This window comes from Ochotona curzoniae, unplaced genomic scaffold (genome assembly GCF_017591425.1).
Source record: "Ochotona curzoniae isolate NIBS_2020 unplaced genomic scaffold, NIBS_Ocur_1.0 contig_3255, whole genome shotgun sequence".
NCBI lineage: Eukaryota > Metazoa > Chordata > Mammalia > Lagomorpha > Ochotonidae > Ochotona > Ochotona curzoniae.
Window position 1 is genome coordinate 1,550,017 of NW_024465777.1, and position 23,491 is coordinate 1,573,507.

Genomic DNA, 23,491 nt, shown 5'->3' on the forward strand with positions numbered 1-23,491 from the left:
AGGCCAGCTGCCCATCCTTCACAACTCAGCGTGGCTGCTACCTCCTCCAAGGAGTCTTCCCAGATTTCCTCTTCACTTCTCTACTGAACACTGAGTTTGGCATTTGTTTGCTCCATGTGTCTCTCCACTGGCATTGTGGTTCTCAGCCTAAAGTTCCTGGGTGGCCTTTAAGGAAGGATGTGGAATTCCGTGAAATCAGCTTCCAAAACGCCTTCTGTCTATGCATGGGGGAGCAGCGTGCAGTAGTAGTAAATTCCATGATTCTCTGAAGGATCACCTCTCTAAACTAAAGCGCTTGTACCGTTAGGAATGGTGTTTGTGTGCTCAGCTGGCACCTACTGGATAAGCAAGCCATAAATACTGAGTGAATATTTAGACAGTAAAAATTAGATGAGTAGTCTGGTGGGTGATCTTGGGCAGGTAACTTTGTAGATGTGACAGTGAGCTCTACTGTCCCAGCTTTTCCTCATCTTTGTAATCCTATCGCCCCCTGCCCCGGCACCTGGCATAGAATGTGTTCAGTAGATGAGGGAGAAGGGTGGAGAGGGGCGCAAGTGGTAGGCAGGTGGAGGAGTCGGTGAGTGGAGGTTGTGTACGGTGCGAGACACGGCAGACATGGGGAGATTCCTCAGGTAGGTGGATAAAGCCCTGGGCAGGAAGACAGGTTAAGGGATGAGTGAGTGAGTACCTGAATGCCAGATAGAGGAAGGACTAAGTGAATGGATTCACAAAGGAAAAGGTAGATAATGAGACAGATTTTGGTAAAAGATTAGTGGAGAGATTTTAAAAAATTATGAATACAAGGCCCTGCATGGTAACCTAATGGCTGAAGTCTTTGCCTTGCAAGTGGGCTCCAGTTCACTTCCTGGCTGCTCCACTTCCCATCCAACTCCCTGCTTGTGATCTGGGAAGGCAGTGGAGGACGGTGCAAAGCCTTGGGACCCTGCACGCACGTGGGAGACCCAAAAGAAGCTTCTGGTTTCTGGCTTCGGATTAGCACAGCACCGGCTATTTCAGCCTCTTGGAGAGTGAATCAGCAGTTGGAAGATCTTTCTTACTGTCTCTCCTTCTCTCTGTAAATCTGACTTTCAAAAAAAAAATCATGAACACAGGAATCATAGATTTATGAATGGGTGGTGAGACATGTGGCTTGCAGACTGATCTGAAGGATGGATGGATGAATGAATGGACAGGTGGGTGGGCAGATAGATGGGTGAATAAATGGGCAGACACTTGGATGGATGGGTGGAGGGATGGATGGATAGTGGATGGATTAGTGGATGGGTGGACGGTTGGGTGGATGGATGGTCAGGTGGATGACTAGGCAAGTGGACGGGTGGACTAATGAATGAAAGGAGAGGAGGGAGGGAGAAAGGAAAGGAGGGAGAGTAGTGTCTGTGTGACGCAGGCAGGAGTGCAAGGCGACAGGGACTGAGTGCCAGCCTGGCTTGCCAGGCAGATTTGCTGCCTTTCTTCCAGTGCGACTATGTCCAGGCCCTGGCTGAGCTCGCCATTCCCTCGAGTCCAGGGTCTTTCTCGCAGTGCCAACGCTCAGCAAGCTGCTGTAGGAGGGAGACAAAGAGAGTGGGCAGATCCCAGGGCCAGTGCTGGGGAGGGGAGCCGGCGGGCCACGGCTGCCATTGGGTAGGCGCCCCTGTTTACTGGGCCCCCAGAATGAAGGCCCAGAGAAGGGCTGTTCATATTTCTCTCTTGAACGGGAAGCTGACATTAATGAACAGCTAATTAACATCTTGGAGTGCGATGGTTCCAGTGTCAGTGTCCCTAATTAGTCTCACGCTAATCTGCTTTAATTAACTGTCCCTGTCGTGGTTTTAATTTAATTTTCAGCTACAGCCTGGGATGGCAGCCCTGTGAGCATTCCGTCCCAGGGCGCCCGTGGCCGAGGCAGGGTGAGCTGGCCAGGGCCAGGTTCCCAGGGGCTTTGCCAGGATGGGCTGCCTGCAGGGCTGGGCAAGGCTGGTAACAGCCCAGCTCCTCCCTGACCTTCCAGGCAAAGAACTTGGGGATGGGTCAGCTTCCTTGCCTTCTCAAGGGTGCAGTCTCTCACCCCTGGAAGCTCCCATAACTTTCCTAAGTCAAGAACACAGTTTGTGCTGCACATTGGTCTCATGTGCATGCCCCCACGTAAACCTTTCTAGCTGTGTGTCCTTCGGGGAAGCGCTTGACCTCTCTGGGTCCCTGAGAGATGATTTCTGGGTGCTGACATTCTGCTCCCACTGAAGGTGCAAGATTTCAGGAGTGATCTGTATGAACCACCCATTCCCCGGAGAGCCCAGGCAGAACGCACTGGGTCAGCAGCCTTGGGTCAAGAGCCCAGAGGGCTGAGGGGTCAGTCTGATGGAGGAGGCAAGAAAAGAGCACTGGACTGGGAGTCAGGACATCCAGCTCTCAGTCCCAACTCTGCTCCTCCCTGCAAGTTGCATAACCCCTCTGGGTTTGGGCTCTGGCCCCAGCCATGGTTTACGAGGGGCAGGGAGGGTGGACCAAGATGCTCTGCGTGCCCCTCAGACTCTGGCCAGGGATGGGAAATGTATTACAGAGAAACTCTTCCCTCTCCTCCCTCCTCTGTCCGCCCTCCTCCTTCCCCACATACTGAGTGGGGGACTAGGGGCAGCTGGGCCAGGTAAAACCTCTGCCTTTTGCAAGGCAAAACAAGGAGCCCTGGGGGAGGCTGGGCCTGCCCTGGTTACAGATGGGAAACCAAATCAACACGCCTGCCCCAGGTGGGAGCCAGAGCTGCATCTGCTAAGAGATAGACAAATGAGGATCCCTGGGCAGGTGGTCAGTGATGGGGGAGGGGAAGGGTGGGCCCTGCAGCTGGAAGCCAGAGAAGGCCCCTGGAGGTGTGGGTGCCAGCCTAGGAGCTGAGTGTGTAACCCTGAGGACATGGGGGAATCTCCGCAGAGTTTTGAGCAGGGGGAGGGTGAGTGAACTGCAATGAAGAGGCAGAATGCCTGGGCCAAGGCTGCTGTCTTATTCCAGGTGGTGTACTCTTCCCACGAGGCTCCGAGTCAATGAGCAGGAAATGCAGGCTCCTTAAAAAGGCAGGCGTATGGGGCCTAAGCTGGCACCAGCCTCCCTCTGCCCTTGGCCCCGCGGCCATCTGCATCTCACACTTTCTCCTACTTTTGGATGCTGATGCGAACCACACACTATCTTTTTTATTTTAGTACTTATTTATTTTCATTGGAAAGGCAGATTTACAGAGAGAGAGGAGCTACAGAGAGAAAGATCTGTCCACTGGCTCACTCCCCAAGTGTCCACAATGGCTGGAGCTGAGCCAATCCAAACCCAGGAACTTCTTCTGGGTCTCCCACATGGTTCAGGGTCCAAGACTCTCACTGCTTTCCCAAACCATAAGCAGGGCGCTGGATAGGAAGTGGAGCAGCCAAGACACAAACTGGCACCCTTATGGGACTCCGAGTTGCAAGGTAAGGATTTAGCCACTGAACCACCATGCCAGGCCCATAATTTTTTGTTTTAAGATTTATTTTCTTTATCTGTAAGGCATAATTACAGAGAGGGAGAGACAGAGAGAGTGTCCATCTGTTGGTTCTTTCCCTAAATGGCTACAACAAAAGGAAACCAGGAGCCTAGAATTTCATCCAGGTCTCCCACATGAATTGGGTGCAGGGGCCCAAACCATTGGACCATCCTCTCCTGCTTTCCCAGGCACATTAGCAGGGAGCTGGATGAGAAATGAAGCAGCCCAACCATAAGCAAATACCCAGATGGTGTGCACTGTTGGGAGGAGCTTAACATACTATGCTAATGTTGATTCCAACACATTGGTTCTAAGCCACCATGAAACCACACTTGCTGCTCTTGGTCTCACCCTTGGCCACCCACTCTGCACATGAGGCTGAAGAGGTGGTCCCTGGGGTCTGCCAAAAATGTCTTCCAGTCCCTGGGCCCAGGCCTGGGCCAGCTTACGAAGCTACCATCACCCCTGCTTCCCCAGGGCAGCATCTATCTGGCACCTGTCAGGGGTCCCAGCCCAGGGAAGGTCTGTGAGTGGAGGCCAGTTCTTTCTGGAAGGTCCACAGCACCCCTCCCCCTGCCTGTGACCTCCAGTTGATCTATGCCTTGGGTCTGCAGAGCCAAACCAGTTTTTCTTGAAATTCTGCCTAAATGCGTATGGAATTCAGAGCTCCCCACTGGGCGCAGATTCCCCTCTAAGAAAAGTATCATCTTTCTTGGTGCCCCTCCCTCCCTCTGCTGCCAGTGCAAACCCTGCTGGTCTCTCCAGCTCCAGTTCAAACCACACCACCACCACCACCCTGATTTCTCTGGGTGGATATGTGGGCCTGCCCATCTTTGAAGTGGTGTGAACCACTCCCCAATCCACCCCCATGGCAGGCTGGGTATTGCTCACTTGTAACTTTAGGTCCCATACCCCTAGTCTGGCCCACACGAGAGCCACAGGAAGCAGGTAGAAGGACCAGCATTCAGAGCTGAGCTCTCAGCCAAGACCCTTGGCTGCCTGCCATCCTGGCATGTTCCTCAGGAATCCCATGCATGGTGGTGGCCCCAGTGTCCGTCAGGCCTAACCTGCCTTCTGGGATGAAATGCCATCTCGCCTTTCCCATCAGGAGAATGGGCCATGATAGCACTCAGCTTGCAGGCTCAGTGTGAGGGCGATACTGAGGGAAGCCGTGTAGAACACGTGGGACGTGGTCAGATCTCAGTGCTCCCAAGGCAGAGAACCCTAGCACCCCTACTTCCAGGCAGAGGGGTTCACATATCTGGCATGGAGGTAGAGGAAGTCTGGTTTTTCACCTGGGAGCCTGGCCACCCTCGCCTCCCCCATGATCATGTGCACCTGGAAGCAGCCCGTCCAGGGCTGAGGTTACTGTAGAGAGAGCTAGGGAGAAGATGGCCAGTCCCTTGGCCTTGGCTATGGACATCACACCTGGGGCATCTTATGGAGACCCATACACCAGGGACAGGTAAGCAGAGGCCCCAATCTATATAGATCTACGGATGTGGATGGCTGCAACCGTGTGTGCCTGTGTGTGCACGTATCTGTGCAATCAGACACTAAGGATCAGGCAGGACCTTTGATGCCGCCCCTCCCCCACCTACTCTGCCCCCACTCTGGGACAGAGATCAGTGTCTTAGGGTCAGAGGGCCAACAGAGCCTGGGCCGGGCCTGCACGTATTGCCATGCAGCCACTTGAACTCAGTTCTGTTTGGGTCCAGCCACTTCTGGGGGGTTCATGGCTGTTACAGGTCTTGTGCACCTACCTGAAGGATTCAGGGGACCATGTTGTAACTTGGTGGCTTCTAACCCAGGGCTCTCAAGCCTGGGCACAAGCCTTGCTCCCTGGGCTGTGGTAGAAGCAGCAGCCGCAGGGCCCAGCTGCACCATGACTAACCTAGAATGGAGGTGGGGAAACAACATCACCCGGTCAGCATCCCGACCCTGTCCCCCAGCCCCCCCAATGCCAAAGCTTCCAGAGCCTCTTGTCCATGTTCACTGAGGATGTGCGGCTGACCCAGTCCTAGTGGGCAGAAGAGGCTAGAGCATGGGACAAAGCTGGAGACCTCCCACAGGGATCTGTGAGCCCTGGAGGAACTGCCCCACAGCCAGCGGTGAGTAAAGGGAGAGTATCAAGGTGAGACAGCCCAGGATCCCAGGCGTGGCTCACACACCAGTGCCATGCCCACCTGTGACTGCACAGAACCGGTGGCATTAGCATCGCAGCCAAGTGTGAATGAGAGCCTGGTGCCAACCTCGCAAGGCTGTAATCATGGAATTAGAGAATCTTGCAATCGTGCAGTCACAGGCACATGCAGAAGACCCGGCAGAGGGAAGACTGGGAGGCAGCAGTTTGCAAGTACTGCAAATTTAACAAGGTCAGATCCACAGAATTAGAGAATTGTGCCAGCCAGTAGAATATTAAGGTGGTAACCTTCCGAGCGGGGCTCACAGAAATGTGACAGTTGCAGGACTGTGGGCTGTTCTGGGAAACACACACAGGAAGGGCAGGAAGGGCAGAGGGCTGTCCTGGGATGATGTCACCGATTGTTCAGGTGTTAAGATGTCACACTGAGAATGAGCAGGGAAGAGGACACCTCGGGTGGCTCGTGCCAGAGCCCAAGCAGAGTGGGAGACATCCATGACCCACTGCTCCCCTCTCCACCTCTCCACCCCACCGCAGCCCCTGCCATGGACAGGAGCCTCACAGAAACCCCAGACCACGAAGGCTAGGCTGGCCCCTCCCCACCTGCAGCACACACCCAGAGGGAGAAGTGCGGCCAGCCTTTCTCCTCGAATTAATGTGTGTGTGTTCTAGAAGCCTGCTTCCAGTGCGTGGGCAGCTGCAGCCTGACCTTCACCCAGATTTCCAGCCAGGGTGTGAGGAGCTGTGGGTGCCTGATCCCCGAAGGCCTCCCTGACCTGCGCTGACCCTCACCTGCCTGCCAGGGATACAGATGACCACACTGATGTTCACCCAGCTCACTTGCCCGTCTTGGTTGCTCATCAGTTGTCTGGTCAGTCAGTTGTCATTTCCAGGTCATCCTCTGAGGGTTAGGATACTTTCTGGCCTCAGGGGAGATGGATATGAGTCATGACAGCTCTCTGTCCTAAGAGACCATGGGGCCACTGGGGATACACAGTGCTGTGAGAGTGGGGGTGGGGCCAAGGGACTCATGGCCAAGGCATCAAGAAGGCCTCCCTGTAGGAAGGGCTAGGTGTCAGAAGATTTCAGAAGCGGCAGAATGTGGGTTCAGGGGGGTGGTGATAAGGGAGGGAGCAAAGACCCAGAGACAACCGTGTGGGAGCTTTCGCTTGGTGATGGTGACAGGTGCCCAGTGACAGCAGTGGGCGGGACAAATAGCCAAGCACGGAGCAGCAGAGGCCTTGAGGCCAGGCTGAGGAGGCAGGAATTTGTAAACGGTCAAGGGCTGCTCAAGTTCATGATAATGCTCACGTTTGACTGGCGGGAAGGGAGGCCCGTAGCTATGATTTGCTTTTCCTTCCTTTAGAAACTGCAAATTCCTTCCCAGGACTGATGGGCCAACCCCGGGCGAGGCTCCAACAAGCCAGAGAAAGGGCTGCACGCGGGGATTCCAGGGCTGCACGCAGGGGTGCCTGCTGCAGTGGCTTTGTCCTCTGAAGCGACAGCAGATGGGGCTCCCGGGGAGGGGTGGGGAGGGGGCGGGCCCGGGGCCCTGGACTGGAGCCACGAGGGGACCAAACCAAAGCTCCCTGCCGCCGTTGCCTACAGGCTGATGAGAGCTGGAGGCCACGCACGCAGAGAAGGACCAGGCAGGCCTGCATACCAGCTGAGTGTGTCAGACAGGGGACCTCTCCCAGCCTCAGTTTCTCTGTATCAAGGGACCCTGAGCACAGCCTGCCTCACAGGGCTTCCAGGAGGGAGTGAGGGCCCCCATTAGCTCCATCTTCTCCTCTAGCCCAGCAGATCTGGAGTGCACAAGAGGCTGGGACCAGCCACCTCATGTTGCTTCTGGGAAAACAGAGGCTGCAGGCCAGTAGCCCGTTCAGAGGTTGTTTGTCCAGAGGTGGGAGACAGATGAAGATGGGATAAAAGTTAAGACTGTATAGTGCGATGCCCACACTCTGAAGGTCTGAACCAGGGTGACAGGCAGGCCCACACTGGCTGCCGCAGGGCTGGTGGTGTGCGTGAAGTGATTCCTGTCGTCATGCACCTCCCAGGGTGTGTGACTTGCAGCAGGTGCTCAGCTTCGGGGGGATGCAATGTGCCCCAGATACAAACGCAGAATCAGGGTGGGGAACAGTGCTCCCTGCTGCGTCTCCCTCAGAAACAAGCAGTGGGGATAGGCGTTTGGTGCAGCAGCAGTTAAGCTTGGGACACCTCTGTCCTGTACGAGAGTGCCTGGGTTTGGGTTCTGGTTCCAGCTTCCTGCTAATGCACACCCAGGGAGGCAGCAGGCATTGACTTAAGTCACTGGGTTCCTGTTACCCACGTGGGAGATTTGGATGGGGTTTCCAGCCTCCAGGCATTTGAGGAGTGAGCCAATAGGCATGACAGAACAGTTACCTAGTTGATAAATATTCATTGAAGTCCTACTATGTGTCGGGCAACCTGCTGGGCTCTCATGTGCAACCCAGCCATCCTTTCAAGTTGAGTCCACTATTACTCCACTTTACAGATGAAAAAAAAAAAAACTGGGGTTTGGGGAGCTTGGATGTTTGGCCAATCCTAGTGCTTTCTGACTGCATGCCCTACCCTGCACCATTCTGTGCCAACTTAGGGATCCAGAGTTGCTGAGAACATTACAAGGGAGGGTCCACGCTGAGCTATAGAATCGAATCCCCAGGGTGGCTATGGGTAGAGGCCGCTTAGCTGGGCTCCCTGAGGAAGGTATGACATGTGGAGCCCACGTTGGGCTCCTGGGGAGCTCCGGAGGGGCTGTACTAGGCTGGGCTATAAGCGAGATTGGCCTTGGTGGGCTGTGCGTAGGGGGGAGGGGAGGGACTGGCACCCCTCCCCCACCCCTAGCCAGAGGCTGCCAGGATTCCATTAACCTGATTCTCTGCCCCACATAAACCTACGCAGGGGCCCTGGGAGAGGAAGTGGGCTTCCCCAGACCCCAGAGAGAGGAGGCAATGGCGCTGGCTTCCTCTTCCACAGTCTAGGAGGACTTTGAGGCCCCCTAGCTCCTTCAGTAGGGAGCAGGGAGAGAGAGTTGGGGAGATGGGAAGTAGGTCCTGGAGAATGCGGGCTGTGTGCGGCAGCAGGGGTGGAAACCCGGAGCTGTCCTGTCCTGGGCAGCCCGCGTGGCCTCTGATCTCATGCCACCTCTCTGATCATCAGGGTCCTCCCAGGCAGGAAGGGCAAACCAGTGTTTCGTCTGTGTCTCTAGGCAGATTAGCACCCCCGGGCCTGACAACCTACAGTAAGGAACCCCACTCATCTTGCCGAGCACATTCACACCCGGTCTGTCCTTGGTGATGACTTGTGCCAGGTGTGTGAAGAATCCTATCAGAGAAGCTCAAACTCACACAGCCTCTAACCCGTGGCCTGAGACATAACCCCTCGGAGGGTCACGGGTGCGGCCATGCTTACCCAGTCTGCTCCTCTTCCTTTGTCAGGATTCAGGTCAGCTGTCTTGCTCCAAGAAGCCTTCCTTGCCCACACAAGAGCGTTTAGCAGATATTGTCCCACTGGTGAGAGACATCTAGGACCTTGAGGGCCAGCCTCTGCTCCCTGTACAGTGGAGAAGGCTCCCAAAATGTCGTGACAATGGCAGCAGCTGCACAGGTGTGCACAGACAGTTCTTGTATACACATAGACAGGCAGAGGAAGAACTTTCTGGAACATGGTGAGTTGAGCTGATGGGGCTGTCCCTCTCCCCACCACCATACAGAATGTTGACCCGTCTTCTAAGAAAGAAAGGAAACTCTGTTTTTCTTCATATTGGAATTTACATATACATATAAATTATGTATAAATATACTTATACTTTTTGTATATATACATATAGGACAAAAACTGCAAGATGGAAAGAATAAGAATGGAATTAAAACAGGGTCAGAAGGGCAGGTGTTGTGGCACAGCAAACTGAGTTACCATCTGGGATGCCCATGTCTCATACTGCAGTGCCCGGGACTGCACCCCACCCTCCTCCTCCTGGCCTCTTTCTAATGTGTCCGGGCGGCAGCAGTGATGCCTCAAGTGCTTGGGCCCCTGCCACCCACATGGGAGACCCACTCCTGACTCCTGGGTTTGGCCCGGTCCAGCTTTGGCTATTTCAGGCAATTGGCAGAATGAACCAGCGGATGGAGGATCTCTCTTCTTGTCACACTAGGTTTTCAAATAAATGAAAATAAGCACCTAAAATTTTTAAAAGAAAAAAAAAACAACAAACAGATTCTTAGTTTGCATTTGAATAAGGAAGAAAATAATGTAACTCTATCTATTGAGCAGAGACAAGCCCAAGAGATGATGACACACACAGAGGGTGGAAGAAAGGGCTAGAAAAGGACAGAAAGAGAAGAAGCCAGGAGCCATCGGAGCCATCGGAGCCATCGGAGGCAAAGTGACTTAAGACCAAAAGCATTGTTAGGAGCAGAGTCGTTACTCTCTGACAGATGCAATAACCATGAGCTTGCGTTCATCCACAACATAATCCAAAAGCAAAACAAAAAAACACCTCACTTTACAAAGATGATCTATTTACTTGAAAGATCATTACACACACATGGCTGGGCAGTTGGGCAGGAGGGAAATCTTCCATCTACCAGTTTACTCTCCCAAATAGCCGTGATGCCCTGGCCTAAGCCAAGCTGAAGGCAGGAACTCTATCCGGGTCTCCCACATGGACCATCCTCTGCTGCTTTTTCAGACACGGTAGCAGGGAGCTGGCTCAGAAGCAGCACAGCCAGGCCTCAGACCACAGCCCATGGGATGCCAGCTCTACTGGTGGCAGTTAAGCCTGCTGTGCTGTAGTACCAGCCCTTCCAAACACTTCAAGAGACTGAGATACTGGCCAGGAGAAATTGTCAGACCAAATCTACATTTTCCATGGGGTATTTTTCCCATAGATTTCTCAGAAATTCATTGACTAAATAGATACAAAGTTGCAGACCCCCAATGACCTAATTAATAAGAACCCTGGCTCCAACAAGTAAAAAAAATAAATTTGTTTGCAGTTTGGTTGCACAGAAAGGTTCTCACAGGCCCACAAACTTCCCCCTGTGTGTAACAGTGACAAGCCTGTGGGCACACCTGCTCTCCCAAGGACACCCCATTGTGAGGAGCTTCTGATGGGAATTGCAGCAACCTCACTAAACAAATGTAGATTTGGGTCTGGACAAACCAACAGGTCACCGGAGTTCAGACTGTGGCCTTTGTGGGTCTTGGAGAGACTCAGATCCCCAGTCTTAGCACCTAAGCAGTGAGGCTCCATGCACAAATGGCGTGACTGTTTCAGTAAAACTTTACTTTTAAGAGCAAATTATAGGGCAGATGTGATCCGTGGTTTGAACTCAGCAGCAGAACCTCATGTCCAAGAAGACACAGCAGGGTGAAAGTATTCAGACGTGTGTGTGAACAGATAAAGGCTGAAATACACGCCTGAGCACATGGCTGTCCATGAAGAGACACATGCACAGGAGGGCAGGTTCCCAGACACATGAGCAAGTCACCAGAAAAGGAGGTGAGAAGAACACGGGCCTGGGCTGGGGCTCAGTGTGGGAGTGAGGACGCCCCTCGGGAGGCTCGTGTGCCCTGTCAGAGTGTCCAGGTCAGGTCCCGGTTCGCCCCGGACTCCGGCTTCTAGCTAACGTGGACCCTGGAAGGCAGCAGGAGATGGTGCAAGTAGTTGGGTTTCCACCATCCACATAGGGAACCCAGATTGAGTTCTGGGGCTCCTGGCCTCAGCCTGGTGCAATGCCAGCTGTCGCAAGCATGTGGGGAGTAAGTCCCTGGACGGGAGATGTCTCTACCTTTCAAATAATTAAATAGATAAAAAAATTTTTTTTTTCTTTCAGAGGCCGGCACCCCCTAAGCACACTCGAAGTAGCTTTCATTATGTATGAGAACAGAGTCCGCCACACAGCCGGGGGCATGTGCGAACGCACACGCACCCCCAGGATGCAGTTTTTGCAAGGGGTTTCCAGGGGGAGAGCCAGGCTAATGAGGAGGTCGTCTTTGCAGCCGGCAGGTGGCCAGAGCAGCCCTGGCGGGGACACTGCTTAGCTTTCTCCTGCGAAGGAGGAGAGGTGTTTTAATCCCTCCTCACGTCTCTGCGGGCTGGGGTACATGTGCTGAGTTGGAATTTTTCAACTTCATCTTTTTTTTTTTTCCTTGACACATCCATCCTAGAAACATCTGTGAGATAAAACAGAGAAGGTCTTCTGAATTCAGCTCAGCGGCGGCCGCGCTCCCAGCCCAGCCAGCGAGACGTGAATCACCCGCCCCGGGCCCAGTGGCCCCGCCGCGCAGCCTCTCCAGAGGGGCTCTGGCCTTTCCAGAGTAGCTACGTTTGATTTCCCCAAAGCCTTCTGATCGTCTACACTCCACAGAGCGTGTGTGTCCAAGGGGAGGCGTGCTGAGAGCTCAGCCGGCGCCAGACTGGGAGGTTCAGCCGCTCCTGCCCTCTCTGCGCCTGGCTCTGGGGGTACAGAAACAAAGCAAGCAGGCAGTCAGGGGCCCCCCTGGTCTGTCCCTGTTTTCCGAAGTACTTGAAAACACTGATGGAAGACAGCAGTAGTGGCCTTGAGCGGGGCTGTGCTAGGGTGATGGGCAGAATGCCGTAACCAGGGGAATGTATAGTTGCTGTTGCTGGGTCAGGGATCAGCAGATAAGGCATTCACAGCCAGCTGTTCCATGAACTTGACCTTCTGGGGGCCCTCGTGTAGCCTCCAACCTCCTGTCCCACCAGATGGCTGAAAACCTGAGCCCTCACTCACCTTTTGAAATTTCACCTTCTCCATGTACTGCAAGAAAACCAACAAATCCCAGAGCTTCGCAGCAGACACCATGGCCAGGCAGGGGTCTGGCCAACCCTCTCACTCATTTGTGTTGTCCAGGGGACAAGCTGATACTGGGCATCCACTGTGCTGGGCACCGGGAAGAGCCTGGAGCACTCATTTAGGAACCAAAAGCCCCAGGATGCAAACAGTAAGAAAGACAGAGAGGAGGCAGACGTTTAGCAGCTAAGCCTCCCGTGTCCAACGGCCCAAGGCCTGGGTTTGTTTATCACCTCCAGCTCCTGACTCCAGCTTCCTGCCAGGGCAGTCCCTGGGAGGCAGCAGGGCTGGCTCAGGGTCCGGCCTCCGCCACCCACGTGGGAAACCCTCGGTTGTGTTCTTGCTCCTGGCTCTGTTCAACCAGTGTGGGCAAGGGGAGAGGGAATCGGTTAATGGGAATGTGTGTTTTCTCTCTCCTCTCCCAAATAATTTTAAACAAAACAAAACAAAAAAAGGCTAAATACTTTCGTGTCTTCAGAGATGGAGGCAAAATCCTATGGGAGGTGGGAAGTCCTGAGGAATTGGTCTGCAGGCCCATTTTCCAGATAGAAAGATTAAGTCACAGGAGACCAAGTAATTGCTCAGCATTATGTATTCTTGAGACTAAAATCACAGCAGGCTGTGGGAAGCAGGGCACCGAGCAGAAGTGGGGATAGCCCAGCCACATTTCCCCGTCTGTGCTTAGGTCATCCTGATTTTCCAAGGATGTCCCCACCCCTGTCCTATGTGGCTCCTCCCCCATCCCACCTTAGCACTCTTGCAGCCCCAGCTCCTCCCCAGAATCATTAGCAACAAACCAGCAGCCCCAGAGGAACAGGAATCCCACTCCCTCCCCCAGCCCTTGGAAGAGACTTGTTTACCCAGCTGCTGGGAGCCCAGGCCTGGGGCACAAGGGGAGACCTAGGAGGCCTGGGGCACAGCTGGCGCCCCACTGCGCAGGGCTTGTGACCTCTTCTCTCTCTGTCTAGTCACCCCTCAAAGAGGCGACCCATGGTGAGGCTTGGCCTGCGGGGCGACAGGAGCTTACAGCCCCTTTCTGCCACTGCTCTGCCATTGCTGCTCAAAAAAGCAGAGGTGGTCCCAGACAGAGCCTGCAACATGGAACCCCAAAACCTGGGCTTGAGTTCCAGCTCTGCATGGCCCCAACTTGCCACATGCTTCCTCTGAACATCAGGGTTCCAGTCCACTGACCCAAGGTAGTGGTTCCCTGTTCCTCACCCCAAGTCCTTGTGACATGCAAGCACCAGAGGAAGTGGGAACATGCAGCCTTGTCACTGATTGGGACCATGATTAAATGGCTTGAGAATATCCAATCAGAGCAACCCATTCAGCTAACTGGGTGGGGCGGGAGGGAGCACTGGCTGGGAAAGGTGTGGCCTGGGTAGCTCTGGGCAGGTGCTTATGCATCTCTTTGGATCCATCTCCCCTATTTTAACTGGGCTAATAAACTCGTTCTCCTGAGTCCCAGGATGACTAAGGCAGAAGACTCACTCACCAGCTTTATGTGAGACTGTCTACGCTCTGCACCAAGTCTGGGACCAGGCTGCCATGTGGCTCCAGTCCCCAGGGAGACATCCTAGGAGTGGAAAGGGAAGCACTCGGACTTCTGGTGCTCGGGTACAGCCTAGACTTGCTACTCTGCAGACCGGCCGGAGCAGGAGGAGGGCATAAAGCCTTAAAGAGCAAGAGGATTTTCTCAGGTTATTAGAAATGAAGTGCACCTGTTGCCACTTCTCTCCTGGGTCCAGAGCAGACATTACAAATCAATCCCAATACTTGTCTTACCGTGCCAGATGCTACTTCAGGGTCCCTCTCGACACAGCCATGTAGGCAGCCACCCCTCTGTAGATCAGAGGGCCAGAGGAAGCTATTTGTATATGAACTCTACACCTCCACCAGGAACTTACCCGAGGTTTAAAGGTGACTGAGCCCGGTTGCTTTCAGCAAAAGACTCAAAGTGGCAAAAAGCTCAAAGAGGAAATAAGTCTATGGGGAGGTGGCCAGGAAAGTAATGAGCATGTAAGTTCCTGTGGGAAGTCAGACAAGAAAGTAAATTGCAGGGTCAGGGCATGGGGAGGGTTCCAGACGAGAGGGCAATGGAGGCAACCCTCAGCCAGCAAGCCAGTGACAATCCTAGGATCGACTGTAGACTTCTCAGGGGATGAGGGAAAAGATGGCCAGCACCAGGAGATGGTAGATGTCGGGAGGAGCGCCTTGGAGGCTGGCTTTTCCAGGTGGGCTGAAACCAAGGGGCGTGTGGCTCCAAAAAGCCCATGGAGAATCCAAGGAAGAGACACCATGCATTTCCCATGATCTCTTTGGCATCGCCTTGTGAACACGGGCCCCTGGTAGACACACCCGTCGCACCCTGTACACACTGCGAACACTGCTTACTGTCTAACAGAGGTCGTCACCTGCTACACTGGAAGCCCTGATGTGGTAGGGATGGGGTCTCGTGGGTCACTGGAACCCTTGCTCCAGCATGGGGTCTGACTGGCTTACAGTGACCGGTACTTGATTAATCTTGGATGGACAATGTGTGGATAGATGGGTAGGTAGGTAGGTAGGTAGGTGGGTGGGTGGTGTGATGCAGCCTCTCTGAGCCTCTTTTTTCCTTGTGAACTGGGGGGAATAACAGCAACCTCCTGTCACAGTACCGCCACCCAGATTAAAGGAGACAACATGGTAAAGCCCCTGACAAGTCAGATAGGCAGAGCCTGGTGACTACTGAGGTCTAGGTGCCAAAACCCTATCTCTCTCTCTCTCTCTGACAAATGAATTTTGTACTTTTTGCAAAAGTGCAGGAAAGAGGAGAAAAGACCCAGCAGGGGAGTGCCCATGTCCCACGCAGAGTGCCTGGGTTCAATCCCAGCACTGGCTCCCAACTCCAGCTTCTCCCCAGGCCAAACCCAGGGAGGCAGCGGTGATGGCTCAGGTAACTGAGCTTTCATCCATCATGCGGGCCACCTGGGGGATGGTCCCGGGCCCTGGCCTTGACCCCAGTTTAGCCCTAGCCATTGCAGAACTGTAGGAGGTGAACCGGCAGGTAGGTGCTCTCTGCTCTCTCCTCTCTTTGTGTCTCATTTTTTTTTCTTTTTTAAAGAAAAAGAAGAGACCTGGAACTCAGTTGTTAGAACCCTTGATTGGAAAAGTCCCCCAAGTCTTTTAAGAACATGGAAAGATGGAGGCCACGGCACTAGGCGATCACATTTTGTTCATTTCATGCCCACAACAGCTCCTCATGTTTAGTTCTTGTTCTCCCATCGGATGAGCAAACTGAGACGCAGAAAGACACAGCTAGGAAGTGGTTGGCTCCACAGCCACTCTTCTGCACAAGCAGCTCACCGTATGGCAGAAGAGACAAATGGTGGGGGTTGGGTCTGACCCAGCAAGTTGCCTGCCGCAGTCAGCATCTGTGGAGCATGTGAACAAGGGAACAAATCTGCACCCCATTTCTCAGAGAGAGAGAGAGAGATTGTCCACCTATTGCTTCACTTCCCAAACAGCTGGGCTGGACCGGGCACAAGCAAGGATTCCAGAGTTCCATCCAGTCTCCCAAGCAGGTGACAGGGCCCCGAGCACCTGCCTAGGCTGTGCTCCACTGCCTTTCCAGGTGTGTTAGCAGGGAGCCAGATTGGAAATGGAGCAGCCAGCACTCCGATGTGGAATTCTGGTGTCACCGGGAACAGCAAAGCCTGCGGCGCCCCAAGTCACATCCATTTTTAATGCTCACTTAGGCCACGTGCTTGGCCGCCGTTCCTGTCTGCCTTCGCCGATCAGTGTCTCTGTTGTTCTTGAATCTGACAGGAGCTCCCTGATGTCAGAAACCCTTAGAGAGCAGGGCAGCCCTGGGCGGCAGAAAGGGCAACTCCAAGTCTGAGTGGGGGCCCTTGGCCCACTTGTGATGCCATCACCAGCCCCACCCCCAGGCCGTGAGCACAGAAGGTGCTCGCTCAAATGGCCAAGCCTAGGAAAGTCAGCAACAGGGAGTGGACGTTGGCTGGGATCTGTCACACCTTGATAGGGGAAGCAGGGGAGGCTGTGGCGCGTCCTGGCTGGCTGCCCTGTGGGTATCCAGGTTCCAGTCATTCCTGGGATGAGAGCCTGGTGTCTCCATGAGGGCTCCAGCTTTCACTTGCCCTGGTATAGACATGGTTCCTCACATTGGAATCCCTTGGAGAAGATGTGCTGGGCTTGGAGAAAGCAGAGGGGCAGGGGCAGGGCCAACGCCAGGGGCTGCCAGATCTGAGCCTTCCTATGGGGTGGAGTTGGGGAGTTCCTGATCCTGGCCTGCAGTAGGATGGGAGGTAGCGGGAAGACCCTCTAAGTGGGGCACAAGACAGCTGAGAGCGGCTTGCTTCTTTCTGTTTCTTGCCAGAGTGGTGTGGCCACAGGATGCTCACAGCCCAAAAGGAGGCTCAGCGTGTTCCCCCCCCCCCCCGCACCTGTCCCAGAAGCCCAATTACCTGCTCTCTCTCACTGGGAGGCCAGCTCGTTGACTGCTTGGCCTCGGGGAGTGGTGTGGCGGCCATGCTGAAGCTGGCAATAGAAGGGCTGTGTTCCCTGGTTGGGAGACTGATGAGGGGGCAGCCTCTTCCCTGCACTTACATCTACCTGGGCTGGTACCCTGCACTCAACACCTTGCTTCTCTCCTGTCACCATCACTGCCCTATCCATCCGTTACTATCTTTTTCTGCACATGCCATAACGCAACCACCTCCCCTGGGCCCACACACCGCTCAGTCCTCAGGCAGCAAAGGGACCTGCTCACATTCGAAGCCACTGCCCCACCCCGTGGTTGCCCATCACACCTGTAGCCAGGCTCATCCTGCAAGCCATGGCTCCTTCCTCTTGTTCACTCTCTTTAGCCACCCAGGCTTCTCTGCAGCTCCCAGGCCCCCCAAGCTTACTCATGCCCTCCCCCAGGAAGGAACTGGGCATGCTCTGTTCCCTTTAGGTTGGAATCCCCTTCTCTGCCCACTCACCACATCCAGCACGTTCTTATCCTTCCTGCCTCAGCTCATGTGTCACTTCCTCCAGGTAACCCCTCTGCCAGCAGCCCAGAAGATGCACCTTATCCCAACCCCAGTTCCCCCTGGCCCATGACCCTGACCTTGTTTGACATGGTGATGACACCATGCTCCTTGGCTTGGTTCTAAGTTCCCGGGGAGGCATTTGGCCTGTCTGGGTTGCTGTCCTGTCCCCAGCCAGACAGTGCCTGCCCCAGGCTGCTGAGTGAGTGATCCCAGCAGGGAGAAACGGGACGTAGCAACAGCTGCTTGATGGGCAGGTCCCAGGCACCGGCCAGCACTGACCTCACCTCATGGCTTAAAGCCCTATAGCCAGTTGCTGGGGGTTCCAGCAACTTTCCCCTGGCCGTACAGGCGGCCAGGGCTGTCAGCCCCTTGGCCCGTGCTCCCGCACTGTGAGCTGAAAGCAGCTGTTGTCACGCATGTGTGCACGCGCATGTGTGCACACTTGCAGGCCTCAGCCAGGAAGAGCAGGCCCTGGGATTCGAACTGAGGCTGCTGAGTTCTCTGCAGGGTCAGGGGCTGGCAGGAGGCTGGAGCAGCTGTCTGCAGTGAAAGGGGCTCTGGGCTGAGCCTGAGGCTGTCCAGTGTGACAGCAAGGCCCAGGATGCATCCCCAGGGGAGCAGATCACTAGAACAGAGACACATGCTATACTCCCGGCAATGGTCTCGGGGTTTCCTATGTATTAACCTTCTTCCCGCCCACCTGGAGGAAGAGAGTTGTTATTCCCATCTTGTGAGTAGCAAAACTGCTGCACAGGAAGTCCAGCTAGGAAGTGGCGAAGTGACTTGAGCCCAGGCAGGCAGCCTGGCTCCTGCACTGCGCTTCGCTACACAGAACTGCACTAGCCACTGCACTGCACTGCTTCTCAGAAACACCAAAGCTAGACAGGGAGCGCGCTCTCTCTTCACTCTCTCATTCTGCCTTTCAAATAAACAAAAACTTTTTTAAAACATTTGCTTTTTACTTGAAAGGCAGGTTTCAAAATAAGGAAGGAGAATTAGAGAACTTCCACCCACTGATTTATTCCCCAAATAGCCACAATGGCCTGAGCTGGGCCAGGCAGAGACCTGAAATTTCTTCTGGGTCTCCGTGTGGCTGCAGGGGCCCTAGGAATTGGGTCATCCATTGCCCTCCCAAGCACACCAGCAGGGAGCTGGATTGGCATGGAGTAGCCAGGACTTGAACTAGCTACACATATGGGATATAGGCACCACAGACAGAGGCCTAACCTACCATACCACAGTGCCAGCCCCAATAAAACTTTCCTGGAAAGAGTCTTGCAATGAGGTGGATGATGTGCCATAATGGATAAAGGCACTGTCTACAGCACTGGCATCCCGTATGGGTACCAGGTTGTGTCCTGGCTGTTCCACTTCTGATTCAGCTCCCTGCTTATGGCCTGGGAAGGTAGCAGAAGACAGCCCAAGTGCTTGGACCCCTGCACCTATATCGGAGACCCAGAAGAAACTCCTTGTTCTTAGCTTTATACTAGCCCAACTCTGGCTGCTATAGCCATTTTAGGGAATAATGCAGGGGAGGAAGATCTCTTTCTCTCTGTGTACTCTGCCTTTCAATGAAATGAATAAATATATATATTTTTTAAAGATTTCATTCTTTTTAATTAGCAATTTTTTTAAGATTTATTTATTTTTATTGGAAAGTCAGATATACAGAGAGGAGGAGAGACAGAGAGGAAGATCTTCCATCTGCTGGTTCGCTCCCCAAGTGACCTGAACAGCTGGAGCTGAGCCAATCCGAAGCCAGGAGCCTCTTCTGGGTCTCCCATGCAGGTGCAGGGTCCCAAGGCTTTGGGCTGTCCATGACTGCATTCCCAGGCCACAGGCAGGGAGCTGGATGGGAAGCAGGGCTGCTGGGATTAGAACCAGCACCTATATGGGATCCCAGCGTGCTCAAGGCGAGGACTTTAATTGCTATGCTATCACACCAGGCCCGAATAAATATATTTTTTAAAGATTTATTTTTTACTGGAAAGTCAGATTTACTGAGATAAGGAAATATAGAAAGCTCTTCTGTCCACTGGTTCACTCCCCAAATGGCCACAGTGAGCGGAGCTGAGCCAATCCAAAGCCAGGGGCTATCACACCAAGCCCAATAAATTTTCTTTAAAGGAACCTCACCAAAAACAAAACAAAACAAAAAAAACAACTCCTGATTCTGCCACTTTCTGAGCCTGTAACCCCATACCAAGTGCCTCTCCTCTCTGCGCCCACGTCCTTGCGAGTTAGACAATCTTGATATAATTCGAGATTTACACAAGTGAACCTGTGTGAAGCACTTAGAACAGCGCCTGGCTTGGCGCACACATTCAAGAGCGCTGTTACTTATCAGAAGATTCCAAACGTGAAACTGTTAGTTCTGGCTCCTCCTGGGACCCAGCCTGGGGCGTAGTAAGGTCAGAGGAACTCAGCTGGGAAGGTGTGGCCTCAAGCCCTCACTCCGTGACAGCGTGGGCCTTCTCCCAGTTTTCCCAAGGATTAAAGCCCTCCCCTGTGGGGGCTGGGGCTAAGTGCCTGTCAAGTTTACAGGCTTTCAGAGACAGCCAGGGCTCCCCGTTTTTATAAGGGCTAAGAGACGGGTTTATGGGCTCAGAGATTTGTCATTGTCCTGTTTTAGTTTCCCCCTTCCCCCAGCTTTCTGTCTGTCAATTTCTTCCTCCTTCACAAAATCATAGCACAGACTGGACCCAGTGGCTCCAGGCACCATAAACGCTGTTCAAATAAAAGAATTGTTTAGGGGAGTCCTGCCGAAGCTGCATTTAGCCATGTTTGCTCCGCAGTGGCTGTGTCGGGACAATTTGTCGTAAAATCTCCGGCTGTCGGCCCAAGATCACTCAGGCTGAAAATCTTGCTGCTGGCTCATGCTTTCAACTTTTGACCCCTTCAGACTGAGAAGGTGTGGATGTTTGCAAGCTCTGGGGAGGACAGCGTCAGAAAGCAACCTCTTCAACAGCCACCGGGAGTCCCCAAGGATACATGGGATCAGCTCCACAGAAAGGAGCCCCGGACACTCTCCCACCCCCGTCCTCGCTCTGACGTGTGGGACATTAGGACCCAGGAGTGTCATTCCCGCCTGATTGTCTGTGGGTTCTTGTTTAGTGGCAGAGCTGCCTGGTCTGTAGCGATGGGCACAGACGCTTCGCTGTGTGAGGTGGTCCAAGTGGGTAGCTGGGTGCTGCTGTCTGTTCTCGCCTGCCTGTCCAGCCTGCTGTCCGTGTGCACCTGTGCACTCAATGAGCAGCAGGTGTCAGCCTAGCCACGCCCATTCCCACCTCCACACCTTTACGCCAGCTGGTTACCTCTGCCTAGAATCCCTGCCTTTCGTTTTTTTGTCCTCTTGTCCTTCTTAACCTTGCAAGGCAGCTTACGTGTTGTCACTTTCAGGGCTCAAGACTTCCTTGGGGCTCCGAAGTCCAGCATGCACACCTAGCCACTGATTATGCTGGCACATGCTGCCCACTTGGACTTGCATTTGGCATGGCAGTTACTGTGCAACCTGGACTGCCTGCATTCCATAGCCAAGAGTGCCTGGGTTCGAGTCTTGACTCCTCTCAATTCCAGCTTTCCAGTTGTGTACATCTCGGGAGGCAGCAGGTCATGGCTCAAAGATTTAGGTCCCCGCCACCCGTGTGGGGTTCCTGGCTCTCAGCTGTGACCTGGCCCAGCCCCGGCTGCTCCACATTGGAGCTTCCAGTGCAAGTCCCACGCTCCAGTTCCTTGCTAATGTTCCCGGGAAAGCAGCAGGAGGTGGTCCAAGTGTTGGGCAACTGCCACCCACATTGATGGCGTTCCAGGTGCCTGGCTTTGGCCTGGACCAGCCCCAGGCATGGCAGCCATTTGGGGAGTGCCCTAGCTAATGGAAGATACTTCTCTCTTCCTTTTGTTCTGTGTGTATCTGTGTGTGACTCTGCCTTTCAAGTAAGTAAACAGATCCTTAAAACAATGTTTTAAAAATAGGTGCTCTGCTCATTTTCCATGACGAAGAGGCAGGATGGTTACAGTGAGGAAGAAGGGCTGAGAGCTGGGGGAGGGAGAGACTGGAAAAGATGGGAGGAAGACAGACCAGGAGAGGTGCAGGGTGCGGCCAGAGTGAGTCAGCTGCGGTGTGAGGAACCCAGAGCTTGGCAGGCTGCTGGGAGGAGGAGGCGAAGGGACCCCCGGGGTGTGAGCACTGTTGCAGGCTCCCCGCTGGCTTCCCTGCCCGGGAGAGGAGTTTTGTGATGCCCAGCCTCCGAGCTGAGCATGCTGTCACATTTCCACACTCTGCAGCTGAATGACCTTCCCCTCTTTTTCTTCTGAAACTCCTTTTTTTGTTAAAAAAAAAAATGTATTTATTAGAAAGACAGACTTGCAGAGAAGAGAATCTCCATCTGTTAGTTTACTCTGTGAGACTGCAATGGCAAGGGTTGGGCCAGGCCAAAGCCAAGAAACCTGTGTCCTCGGGCCATCTTCCTGCAGCTTCCTAGACACATGAGCAGGGAAGTGGATAGGCAGGGGTGTGGCCAGGACTCACACCGACACTCCTGTGTCACGTCAGCGGCTTCACCCACTGCGCCAGCCCCATCTGCTCATCAGAGCTTGGCTGACTCCTGTTCCTCCATGATTCCCCCGTGCCAATGGTCCCTGCTCTGCAGAGCCTTGCTTGGCACCCCGGTGCATGGCACTCTGCCCTGCTAGACAGTACACCAGAGCCAGTGTACTGCAGCTCTGTGCCTATGCCCAATACAAAGCTGGGCATTGGTCCTGATTCAGAAGATGTTGGATGAGTCTTTTTTTATAAGTCTGTCCTCAGTTAAGGGTGGCTTCCAGTGACACCATGCGCATACGCACATGATCTTAAACCTCCAGAAATGGTGACAGGAAATGAACAAGAGAGGAAATTCCTGATTCTCAGGGATGTGAATGGGGCATGCTCTAGGGGTTCCCTGAACTGGGCCAGGTACCGCCAGATACTACTGGGGGAGCTCAGCCCCAGGCTCTCAGCGTGTCCACGCCTCCTGCAGCCAGCGCCACCTAAGCACAGCTGCAGATGGACACTGCGTTGGATTGCCTGAGCTGCCCTGTCCACCGGGAATCTTCTGCAGACCACGAGCTCCAGGACAGCTCTGCCCGGGCAGCAGGGAGGGTGGTGGCTGTCACTCCACTACTGCCCTCACAACCTGCATCCGCATAGGCCTTTTCAGCCGCTCTTGGCTCGTGGTCAACTGGGACCCCCAGATCTTTTTCACTGGGAGGACTGCCAAGCCACATCTTGTGTGTTTGATTTATGGCATGGGTTAGCTGAGGCCTACGTCTGCTCCCCAGAAGCTGACAGGAGGAGACGGTCGGTTTCAGGACCCCCAGAATGGAGAGCAATCTCAGGTCTCCCAAGGCGGGGGAGCCCGTGTAGATGTGAGCGAGGCCCCCTCTCTCTGTTTGTGTTTCCTAATCCCTTCTCCCTGAGGTGCCAAATACCAGCACCTCCTGAGCAGGGCTGGTATTAGCATTCGAGTCACAGTTCCCTATTGTTCCAGAAACCATGCAGGGTGGGCAGGGAAAGAGGAGTGGCAGTTGTTGGTAGCTGAGGCTCCCCAAGCCTGGTATCTTTGGGCCCTGAGGGTGGTATTTGATTGCCCTGAACTGCAATAGGGTTGGGGGGTGACCAATCTCCAGATCATGGCATTTGTTAGGCAGTCTTTTTGCCTAGGAGCAAATGGGTGTGGAACAGCTGGGGCCATCCTGCTCTCAGCTCTGTCACACTGGTGAGGGACAAAGGGACTGTAGCTCTACCACCTTTGCCAGCTCTGTGCCTGTTCTGCCACCTGAGGTCCACTGCCAGTTCCCCCGCCTGGCTCCTCCATAGTCATCACAACTCTAGGGTTATCACGTTTGCTATCCGTCGCTTCTTGCCCCATGTCTGCCATACGTCAGACCTCAGCTCCTTGACAGGGGGAGGACTATATCTCCTTGTCAC

At 54.0% G+C, this 23,491-nt stretch overlaps 1 protein-coding gene across 1 annotated transcript in view; it reads left to right on the forward strand.

Moving 5' to 3' along the window:
* EPHB2 (EPH receptor B2) overlaps nt 1–23,491 on the forward strand; it is a 104,724-nt gene that overhangs the window by 36,863 nt on the left and 44,370 nt on the right. The gene's annotated exons all lie outside the window — the stretch shown is intronic.